The 10770-nt window shown below is 35.7% G+C and overlaps 1 long non-coding RNA gene across 1 annotated transcript; it reads right to left on the reverse strand.

The window, feature by feature from the left end:
* Positions 1 to 7306: 7306 nt before the first annotated feature.
* On the reverse strand, positions 7307 to 10504 carry LOC104107973 (uncharacterized). Its single transcript, XR_004509982.2, has 2 exons — positions 9733 to 10504; positions 7307 to 7524 (listed from the first exon to the last, which is right to left on the reverse strand). It is a non-coding gene; the product is annotated as an uncharacterized lncRNA (long non-coding RNA).
* Positions 10505 to 10770: the final 266 nt, after the last annotated feature.

The following is a 10770-nucleotide window of genomic DNA, read 5'->3' on the forward strand; positions in this document are numbered from 1 at the left end:
GTTAAGGCTATCCCTTCTTTCATTTTGGCATGATCCAAATAATACAAATGAAGCTAGCAAAATACGCAACTTTCATAAATGACTCTATTCATAAAAATACTAGGGGTGTCTATATTCTTGATTCCCCATGTGTCTAATTATTCTATCATCTGTTCATGGGTCTTAGAAAATATGTAAGTTGATAAAGTTTACTTCTTGATATTAATCAAAGGCATAATGGTCTTATGACATTCCGAAAGATTTTATTGATGTACTTCTCATGCATTGCATTCATTTACATTGCCCCATAACCAGATGGCGTTATATACGCGTATATATGTATATTATATGTATATGGGATAAGGAAAAAGGTTACGTCGTTATATACGCAACATCACCTGATCAGCTGGTATACGTTGATGATTTACCCACAGTGGCCGAGATGATATGATGGGATGCCCTCAAAGGCTTAATGATGTTATGTACGCATATACCTATGCATGGTATGACAATTATACACATATGCATGGCATTGTAAATATTATTGATTCACAGAGTTATTCAGACTTACATGTTGAGTCTTTTACTCCATATTTCTCATGTTTATTATTTACTGATTTTCATTCCTTACATACTCGGTACATTATTTGTACTGACGTTTTTTTTGCCTGGGGACGCTGCATTTCATGCCCGTAGGTCCCGATAGATAGGTCGAGAGTCCTCCAAGTAGGCTATCAGCTCAGTGGAAGATGTTGGTGTGCTCCATTTGCTCCGAAGTTGCCTATTTGGTCAGTATACATTGGACACGTATTGATTGGTATGTCAGGGCCCTGTCCCGGCCTTATGACATTTTTGTACTCTTAGAAGCTTGTAGACATATGTCATGTATATGAAAGATTGTATGGCCTTGTCGGCCTATGTTTTGAGTGTACAAATGATCATATCGGCCTTATAGGCTCGTATGTCACATGCATAAATTTCTATATCATGTTGGGTCGTCATACAAAATATACGTTACATTGGTACTCAATTTAGTAAGGTGCCGGGTGCCCGTCGTGACCCATCAGTTTGGGTCATGACAAGCATATTGAGTTTTCTCACACAATTTGGCATCATAACCTTTATTTGAAACACAACTCAAAGACATAGCATTTTAATACACATATCATTCTTGAACACATTCCCAAAAGTTAACATAATGTGATAGGAGCATTCAGAACACGTTTTGAATACATAATTCTCGACACTTTGCTTATTCGGGACATTCAAATTTATTGGAAACAATTCGGAACATAGAATAAGGAACTTCAGACAACCATACTTGAAACTTATGAGAACATCATTGAATTCAATTCTAAGATAAGTAGTTTAGCCAACATACCTTGCTTTGAGCTCTCCTTAAATTACTACAACATTCCGAAAATTCTAGCAATTCCAATCTATTTTGAGACATAACAGAATTGAACACAAATTAGGAAGGTATTCATGGTTTCAGCTCATTTGAGCATTTTATCAAACACTAGGTGTGCAAATTTTGCTACAAGGTTCTTCAACAAGATTTTCTTCATTCTACAATCCAATCTTTACTTATTTGAGCTCAACAATCTTCCCACAAAGCTTATTGGTACATACATATATAAATAATACTCTCACACCCAAGAATCATACTCCTAATCAACCCTCTTCTACCTAAATCCGAAATTGACAACTAGGGTATGGAACCTTACCTCATAGATGAAGAACTTGTGAGATTTCCTTATTGGATTTCAAAGCTTGGACAAGATATTGATGAACAAAATACTTCATCTACTTCCTCTTTCTAGAACACTCTCACTTCTCTCTAAAAAACCTCAGATAATTTCCCCAAAATAAACCCCAAAGCCTTTTTATCAAAATGGGGTCGCGCTATAAAAATAGAAAAATTAACCCTCCGAAAGAAGGTCTGTGGTCGCATAATGGACAGTAGAATGGCTATGCAGGTCGCAAAAATGCACCGCATATTCGGTGCCAAAAATTGGGTTGTACTGGTCCATTCTGCGACCAGTTTGCGGTCGCAGAAGCACTTTCACGATCGCATAATTATTTTGCAATCGCAGAATTGGTCGCAAAATCGCATTTTTTCAGCCTTTGGTAATGTGGTCATAACTTCTTGTAGGAGTGTCCAAATGACGAACGGTTTGAAGATTTGGAAACTAGACTCAAAGGGCTTTAATTATATAGGTAGATTATCTCCTAGTTAGTTACAGTGTGGTAGCAGCATGCGTTTGAAGTAGGGACTTGCGCGAACTCACTTGAAACTTTATCCCATCATAAAATTTTCAACTTGACTTAGCCTTGGGGCTCTTCTTAGACCATAAACCATTCTTAATGCACATCATGAATATATTATCATAATAAATTGATATAATTCATATAATAGTCCTTGTTTATACATAAAATAATATAATTAACTGCACATCAACTTTCTTAATAGCGCTTAAGTACTTCGAAATATTTTGGGGTGTTACATTCTCCCCCACTTAAGAACATTCGTCCTCGAATATTTTAAAAGTCACCTCTAATAATAGAGTTACCATCATTTTACCTCAAACCATTTGAGGATTTGGAAATCTCTTTTGATCAAGCATAAATGTGTATAGCTGAGTCACCTTCTAATTTCCTTCCCAGTCAACTAGGACTAGTGATGTTTGTTTTGAAACTCGTGTCTTAGCACATATTGTGGCAACCACTCTTCTTCCAAGAACATGATCCTTCTTTACCTTCTCCCAACATGATACCTTCCTAGTCTACTATCTTCTGACTAAACACAAGGTCGAGTTGTCTTTCTAGGTCATCAATTTTATGATAGAGAATGTCGATGATCCCACAAGTCTTCCCTATGTTTTTGTCATCACCCATCTGCTAGAATCCAACAACATATCTCTTGTCGGCTATCCCTATATCACCGTCACCAATTCTTACAACTCCAGGGGATTTTCTAGCATGCGATATATTGCTGTAAAGGGAACTTGGGTAAAGAAGCAGAAAGGTGAAGCCAAGAATATCCCCTCTGACTCAAAAGCAAAAATCACTATGTCTCTTCCCAGTGCAGGTGATTCTGATCTCTTAGAAAAGCTATCCTCCATTAACAACAAATTGACTGTCATCAAGGACTCTCTAACTTCTATGCAAAGCACAATTGAAGATGTCCATGGAGTGGCAAAGGAGACAGGCTCTGACATGTCCAAGATCCGAGTGCAAATTCTCAAGACTGCAAAAAAGGCAGTAAAGGCTTTTAAAGAGGTGCACGGCAGAATTTATGGGATCTCTATCACAGTGAATGCCAGTTTTGATCACCTCAAGTAGGCTGTTTGCAATACCCTTACCTACTTTTTGCGCCGTTGATGTATGGTTGTTTAAAATAATTTTTTTTGCTTTTTTTGAGACTGATGGTTCAGTCATGTGTTGTACTATTAGGAAAATTACTTCTTGTTTTTGCATGCTAAAGTAGGTTATAAGTTTTTATTGATGCCAAAGGGGGAGAAAAGTAAACAGTTTTAAGGGCCTGTATTCCCTGTTATTGGTGGTTATTCTGTGTTTTGATAATTTTCTTGCAGATGTTCTGTGTCTCTAAGAAACTTGCAGGTATATCATTCAGTACAAAATTGAGGGAGAGTCGATTGAAACCACTGCACAATAGAATATCCAGCTGAGGGGGAGTCGACTACAACAAACTCTAAGTCGACTGATAAACATGGATGTAAACTGATGCTATTACAGTGTAATTTTTTTAGATCTAAGTTGATTTTAATGATGCAAAATAACGAATTATTCTTTATGTGCAGAGGAATTCCTTAAGCAATGGAAAAAGGGCATAAAAGAATCAAGACGAAAAAGGAAGGAGTAGCGGAAAATCAAAGGCAAAATCAATTAAGGATTTGACATGAGATCAAGGAGGATATTATAGGAAGGACCTCAATAAAAGGAAATCAAGGGCACAAAATTATGCACCGAAGATTCCTCCATGTAAGGAAGTCAATCGAAGCTGAAATCAAAGGATTTGATTTGATATTTCAAATAATGGGAATATCCACTCAACAAAGGAAGAGTCAAATCAAGACCACAAGTCAAGGCAAACCAACAGAAGAAATATTCTATTCTTGGAAAGAATCAATCTACGATTCCTTTCTAAAATCAACTCCCTTGGGTTTGTAATCTCTCAAGATTCACAAGTCATGAAGGCTTCACGAAGTATAAATACCCACTGCAATAGCTTGGAACAGACATACTTTGAACGAACCACTAAACAAGCATTGTATTTCACTCTAGATAACTGTGTAACTAGTGAGAGAAGAAACAGAGAAAAACACTGGTGAGACATTGTATCAAGAAGCGAGAAGTAACATAGTGACTAAGTTGTTGATGTAAAGCTATACCAACTCTCTTGTATCGAGAAACTTCAAATACTGAAAGAGAATACCCTTGCAACCCAACGAGACTGGACGTAGGATTCACATTGAATCCGAACCAGTATAAAAATCCTGGTGTCTTTAATTCCTGCATTTTATTTCTGCTTTATTTATATTTTGTTCTTACCTTCAGTCGACTAATTAGGAAACTAGTCAACTATTTAGGATACAAAAAAAAATCGATAATTCACCCCCTTTTGTACTTTCAATATGCTGCTATCACATGTTTAACAAAACTAATTCATATTCATTGGATCACTAAATAAAAATTAAGGTACAACACTACCCTTGTGTTTTAGTCAAGTCCCGTGTCATTCATTGCCAACTGCTCCCATTTTATCATGATTGATCAAAGAAAATACAAAATAACCAAATCCATGGGTTACTTGTTGAATAAGCATATTTTTACTTCATTTTCTTTAGATACAATACTTTCTTATCTCAGTGAGAATTCAAATAGAAAATGTCTGACCGTGACAATGCACAGTTTCTTTTGTTAGGGATACATAAAGATCTTTAAGCACAAGCCTTTGGTTGCATTTTTTTGCACTGAATGTGACAGCTTTTTGCACTGAAAGTCCAAAAATAACATCTTAAATAATTTGCCCAGAAGTACCCTTCACGAACGCGGCACAAGCCTCACATTCGCAAAGCACAAAATGCTGCTACCCAAGAAATACACTATGCGATCATGAAAGATCCCATGCGACCGCAAAGGTCAGCTACTCCCACAAAATTGTGAACACATCTGACCAGCCGCAAACGCGATGACCAAACACGAGTAACGCTCTCCCTCTACGCGGACGTGACCAAAGACACGCAAACACGTAGACCATTATGCTAACAGTATGCGGACGCTAATAAACCCATGCGAAAATAAAGAAAACAGCCCCATCTTGCCAAATCCTTCTCCGTGATCGCGAGCCTAGCTCTGCGATCGTGAAGCACTGCAAAACACCAGCAACTCATCTGCTCCAAAACACATAGAAATGGTTTGAAACCATCCCGAAATACACCCTAGACCCTCGTAACCCCGTCCAATAATACTAACAAGTCCAAATATAATATACAAACATATACAAATTCTCAAAACACCACAAATAACATCAAAACTACGAATCGAAGATCAAATTCATTCTCTTAACTTTCAAACATTTCATCTTCACCGAACTCTGCCGAATCACACTTAGACATTCCGGATCATAACCAAACCTTGCACACAAGTTTCAATTAACTAAATGAACCTATAAAAGGTCTCAAAACCACAATAAGAATCCGATAACACTAAAGTAAACTTTTGCTCAAACTTATAAACTCTCCAATTCTTCAAATTTCCAACTTTCGATAAATAGAGGCAAAACCTTCTAGGAACATCCAAATTCAAATCTGAATATACGCCCAAGTCCAAAATCACCATACGATCCTACTGAAACCATCAAATCCTGATTCCTATATCGTTTACCCAAAAGTCAAACCTTGGTCAACTCTTCTTACTTTAAGCTTTTAAATTAAGATTCACCTTTCCAAATCAAACCTAAATCTTTAGAACATCGAAACCAACCATGCACACAAGTCATAAAAATCATAAGAAGATACTCAAAGTTTTAAACCGCCGATCGAAATGCTAAAGCTCAACCGGTCGGGTCGTTATATTCTCCCCACTTAAATATTTGTTTGTCCTCGAACGTGCCAAGAGTCGTTTCAAAGCCATAAAATAATTGCATAAGCTCATCATATAAACACCCATGTGGGATCCCATGCCACCTCAATCTATATATGTCCATTAACACAATTCGACTGGAGATTCTTCCTTCAACCTTAGATTACGATCCTAAGAACCAAATTTCATCATTTGAAACTCCCTCTTAGATCTGATTCTCGTATACATACATGTATCAATCCCGAAAAGTTGTATCAAACATAAATATAATCCCAATATATAACCACAATGTACCACATAGCTCATGTACTCATGGCAATAACTTCTGACCACAATAGTTGTTGCACCCTATTTTGCACTAGTCAAAATAAAATACAACTGATGATTCATCTGAAGTTGATAAAAGAGAATTGTCACCTAATATTTTAAGGTATATTAAGGTACTTATGGGTTTTAAGATTATTATCTAAATGGTCTGCTAACAGATGAAATTTGAATAAGGGTACTAGTTATTCTAAAGGGAAGGTGTTAGGCACCCCTCAAAATCTATCTAAGGTAGCTCCTTAGGCTTAGGCTAGGTTCGAGGAAAGAGATGTCAATATTCTGCTTAACTAGTGTTCAAAGTCTAAAAAGTACTCTATGTTTTGTCTGAAAATTACTACTTTAAGAAGGTTATGTATACTTTGAAAAGAAGTTATCTATACGTAGGAAATCATCTTTCAAATATATGTATTCTTATTTAGTTAAAAAACTAGATATACTTTCGTTTTCGAGAAAAGACCAACATTTTTTGCTTGAGTATAGGCTTTAAAGAGAGTGTTACCTATTTATGACTTAGTAGAATAATAAATCATTTTGAAAGTATACCTCAAGTTGAAATGAGTGTCCCTTATTTGTAAACCAATTTCAGCAAGAAGTTTATATGTTTGAAATTTGTTGAAGTCCCAGTTTATAAATATTGAATATGTTTGGTTTTACTTCTTGAAAATAGCTTTGCAATAATTTTTGGAATTTGATTTCCCAAAGAGTCTTTCGCTTTTGAATCTGTCGAAGTCCAAAACTTATTGAAAATCATTAGTAATAACAAGATACAACTCTTTTGTTTTGCTGAAAAGATTAAACTTGAAATTAGCGATAAAAATTAAACTAAGGCGAGCAGTATTCTTACTTAGCTTTTACATACTAGTTATGGTTTGCCTATGTTCCTAGATAATCAAAATATCAAAAATCATCCAATAAATAAGTTAGTTATTCAGATATATATACATGTAAAATAACAAACATCAGTGAATATTGTCCAAGGTAAAGGAAAGAAAAAAACTGGACTCTTGACTGTTGGGCTGGTGAGCCTAACCAGACCCAGCATAATCCGGCAGACTCCATCATGCGCACAAGGAGCAGGCTGGATTTGAAATTGTGCCCGAGTTCCCAACGGAACTTAGGAGGTCCAATTCAAAACATGCACACAAAAAAATTTAAAAAAATAATTAGTGTATATCAATCATAAAACTAATTAAAATAAAGATTAAGAAAAATAATAATGAAGAACTAAAGAATATGGTGAGACAACTTTTATTTATGTTAACCCTAAGGAGACTAATGAAAGACGGTGACTAAAGGCTTGGTATGAATCCTCATTTATGGATATGATCCCCTTTGTGAGCCCTTGACACTTCAGAGTTCACGAGGGTATTACAGACCCCGAGCAGTGCTTGTGTCAAGGAGAGAGATCATAAACACAATAAGTTTTCACATCCAAATACCCTTAACCACCCACTATTAATCTTCCTCAAAAGTTTAAACACAAATAAAGGATCAACACAGTAATTTCATATGGCCAAGACATCAACAGTAGGTGTAAGAGTCGTGATAAACCCTCTAAGGATTCAAGCACACAAAGACTCCACAACTGTGAACAAATAGGATACTGTAATTCATTATCAAAGCACAGAAGAAGTCAAGGGCATATTATTGGCTTAAGAGGATTTATATTAGAGTATAAGATATACAGGCATGCATGGGATCACTGTGGATACTTAGTTAAACAAGAAAACAAAGTACATGCCATAGACACATTTCATTGCTTATAGATTCTTGATCAGAAGTGTTATCAGCCAAGTATTACATAGAGGTGAACAGAAGTGTATATTTTACTGTCTTGATTGTAGGTTGAATGTTCCAGAATTCTCCTAGGCAGATTCAAGATTATAAGAACAAGTCACAAATACTTCTAAGGCTTCAGCATAGCTAAGGGCAGGTATACATCTCACTAAGACCTCATCACCTTAACAGTTAGGCTATAAAGTCACAATATACTAACACTTTGATATGCAAACAGGTTCACTAACAACATTTTGTACATGAGTCTGTGTGTGTATAGGTTATTACAACATCATGGATTAGTTTAACAGTTAAAATTATTTAAACAAGAACAGATAATTAGGGTCAGTTTCTTAATAGGATCAGTCACTAAACTCAAATTATTTCATTACCACAAAAAGATTAGGACTACTATAGGTGAACACATAGATGCAAGGATAAACCTCTTCAAGCTACTGTCATAAAATGCTCTATGGGCATAACAATACTAATACAACAGGTGTGAACTCAGGTGCAGAAACTAAGAAGAGTCATGACAACAAAGAGTTTCATGCAGCAAGGCTCAAACAATTAGTAAATGGCATTCATTCCAGAGGTTAATCACATTCAGATATGAGAACATGCCTTCTAACATACTAATAGAGTTCATTGTATGATCTCTTTTGTTTCCAACTATCATAAAAAGCACACAAAAATTATTCTGTTAAAATAGTATGAACATGGCACTGGCTAGAGTCCAGACAAAAATCATCAATGATGCAATCATGTTCCTAGAACTAAGGAAAAAATAACACAACATCTCAAACATCAAGATGGCTTGGTGTTAACAAGTTAACAGTGTACTCAAGAGGAGCTTAAGCATCTGATTTCACACAGAAATAGTTACTTGACTGACATATTACATACAATATTGTTGATATAAGATTTAATTAATCATGAAGCTTCAATAGAGTCTAAGAGTAACAACAATATATAGATTACTAGATATGCAAAACAAGCAGGTTATCACATTTACCAACTAAGATTGTTAGAGTAGATAAGTTGAATACAAGACATGAAATATAGGGAATCCACTTATAAGACCAACATTATGTCACAAGTAGGCGGGTCAAATCATCTAGAGGTAAAGAAACACAAAGAGAAGTTTAAGAGCATGATTTAAGTTAGCTTAGCTGTCCTAGTTTTATTGTTCAACTAACAGAGGTAGATTGTGCACAAAATCAACATAAAGCTTAACTTAGCTTTATCATATATGCATAGCAAAGTTAATCACAAGAATATCACTTAGTCTAGGGTTATTTTACTTATTGAATCATGAAGGATAGAAGTCAATAGCACATATTTAATGACAGGTTTTAATACAACATAACTTAATAAAAACACTCATAATTTAACAGTAAAATAGCATATTAAAGAAGGGTATAACAAATACGACCTTACACTACTAACATCTAACATGAACAACAAAGAATTTATTAAGTAATCATCAAGAAGACATAATTATCAAATGAATTCAAAGTAAGGAGAGGGTCAGTAGGTACTGACCTTCTATAGGGCAGAAAACCAAGTAAGGACGTGTTCAACATCCGTTTCAGATATCCAAACTCAAGATCAATATAGCAGTTGACTCAAACCGGAGAAGAGAAAGAAAAAACAAAAATTGGAGAGCACTTAGGGAGAAAACCTTAAATTTTAACTCATTTTTTTCTTTTATGTTTCGGATAGTATTTGATGCGTGGTAGGTGTGAAAATAGAATGCCCCTTTTATAGTGGCACTCAAGATACTTAGGGTTCCGATTGATTCAAATGGGTAGTGGAGAGTGACGACAGTTGAATGATGATAACAATAAAGGTGAAATCTGTGAAGAACATAGCAGAAAAAAGCAACACAGATTTACCTGGGCACGAGGAGATGACCGTTGAATACGAAGACCTATCAGACAAAGCCCCAATATCCAAAGGTTACTATGTTTGACCTATGGACACGAATAATGATGATGGAATCAGTGACAATAGCCATGCATGCCTTGGATTTGAAAGAACGAAGGGAGAACAAATGATTCTCAGTAGCATGATTTAGGTCTAGAGTTTAATTGAGGCTTTTGAATTTTAGTGATGAAAATAGAAGTATACTGGCTGGATTCACGGATTATAGTGACAAATTGGGTGATTTGAGGTTTGAATCCGTGACCTTGCACAAATTTGTGCAAGGTTTGTGATTGGGGGTCAGATGGGATGAGAGAAAGGAGAGGGAATTGGGAAAGAAGGGCGGCCGTTTAGGTTGTGAATGAGTAGGGTTTAGGGGTCTCTAAGGATTAAAAATGAAAGACTGAATCTGAACCGTTGGATCTGAGATCAACGGCTCTGAACTTTTAGAGAATGAAACTCTAAGGATTAAAAATGAAAGACTGAATCTGAGCCGTTGGATCTGAGATCAACGGCTCTGAACTTTTAGAGAATGAAAATTGATAAAAATAAATTATTAGAAAAAACGGGGCTCGTTGGATCTTTGTTACACAAAGGCTGAAATGGGGTCTGGCAAAGGATTTTAAAAAATAAAGGAAAATTGGGGACTAATGTGGA

The sequence above is a fragment of the Nicotiana tomentosiformis genome, chromosome 9 (assembly GCF_000390325.3).
Source record: "Nicotiana tomentosiformis chromosome 9, ASM39032v3, whole genome shotgun sequence".
NCBI lineage: Eukaryota > Viridiplantae > Streptophyta > Magnoliopsida > Solanales > Solanaceae > Nicotiana > Nicotiana tomentosiformis.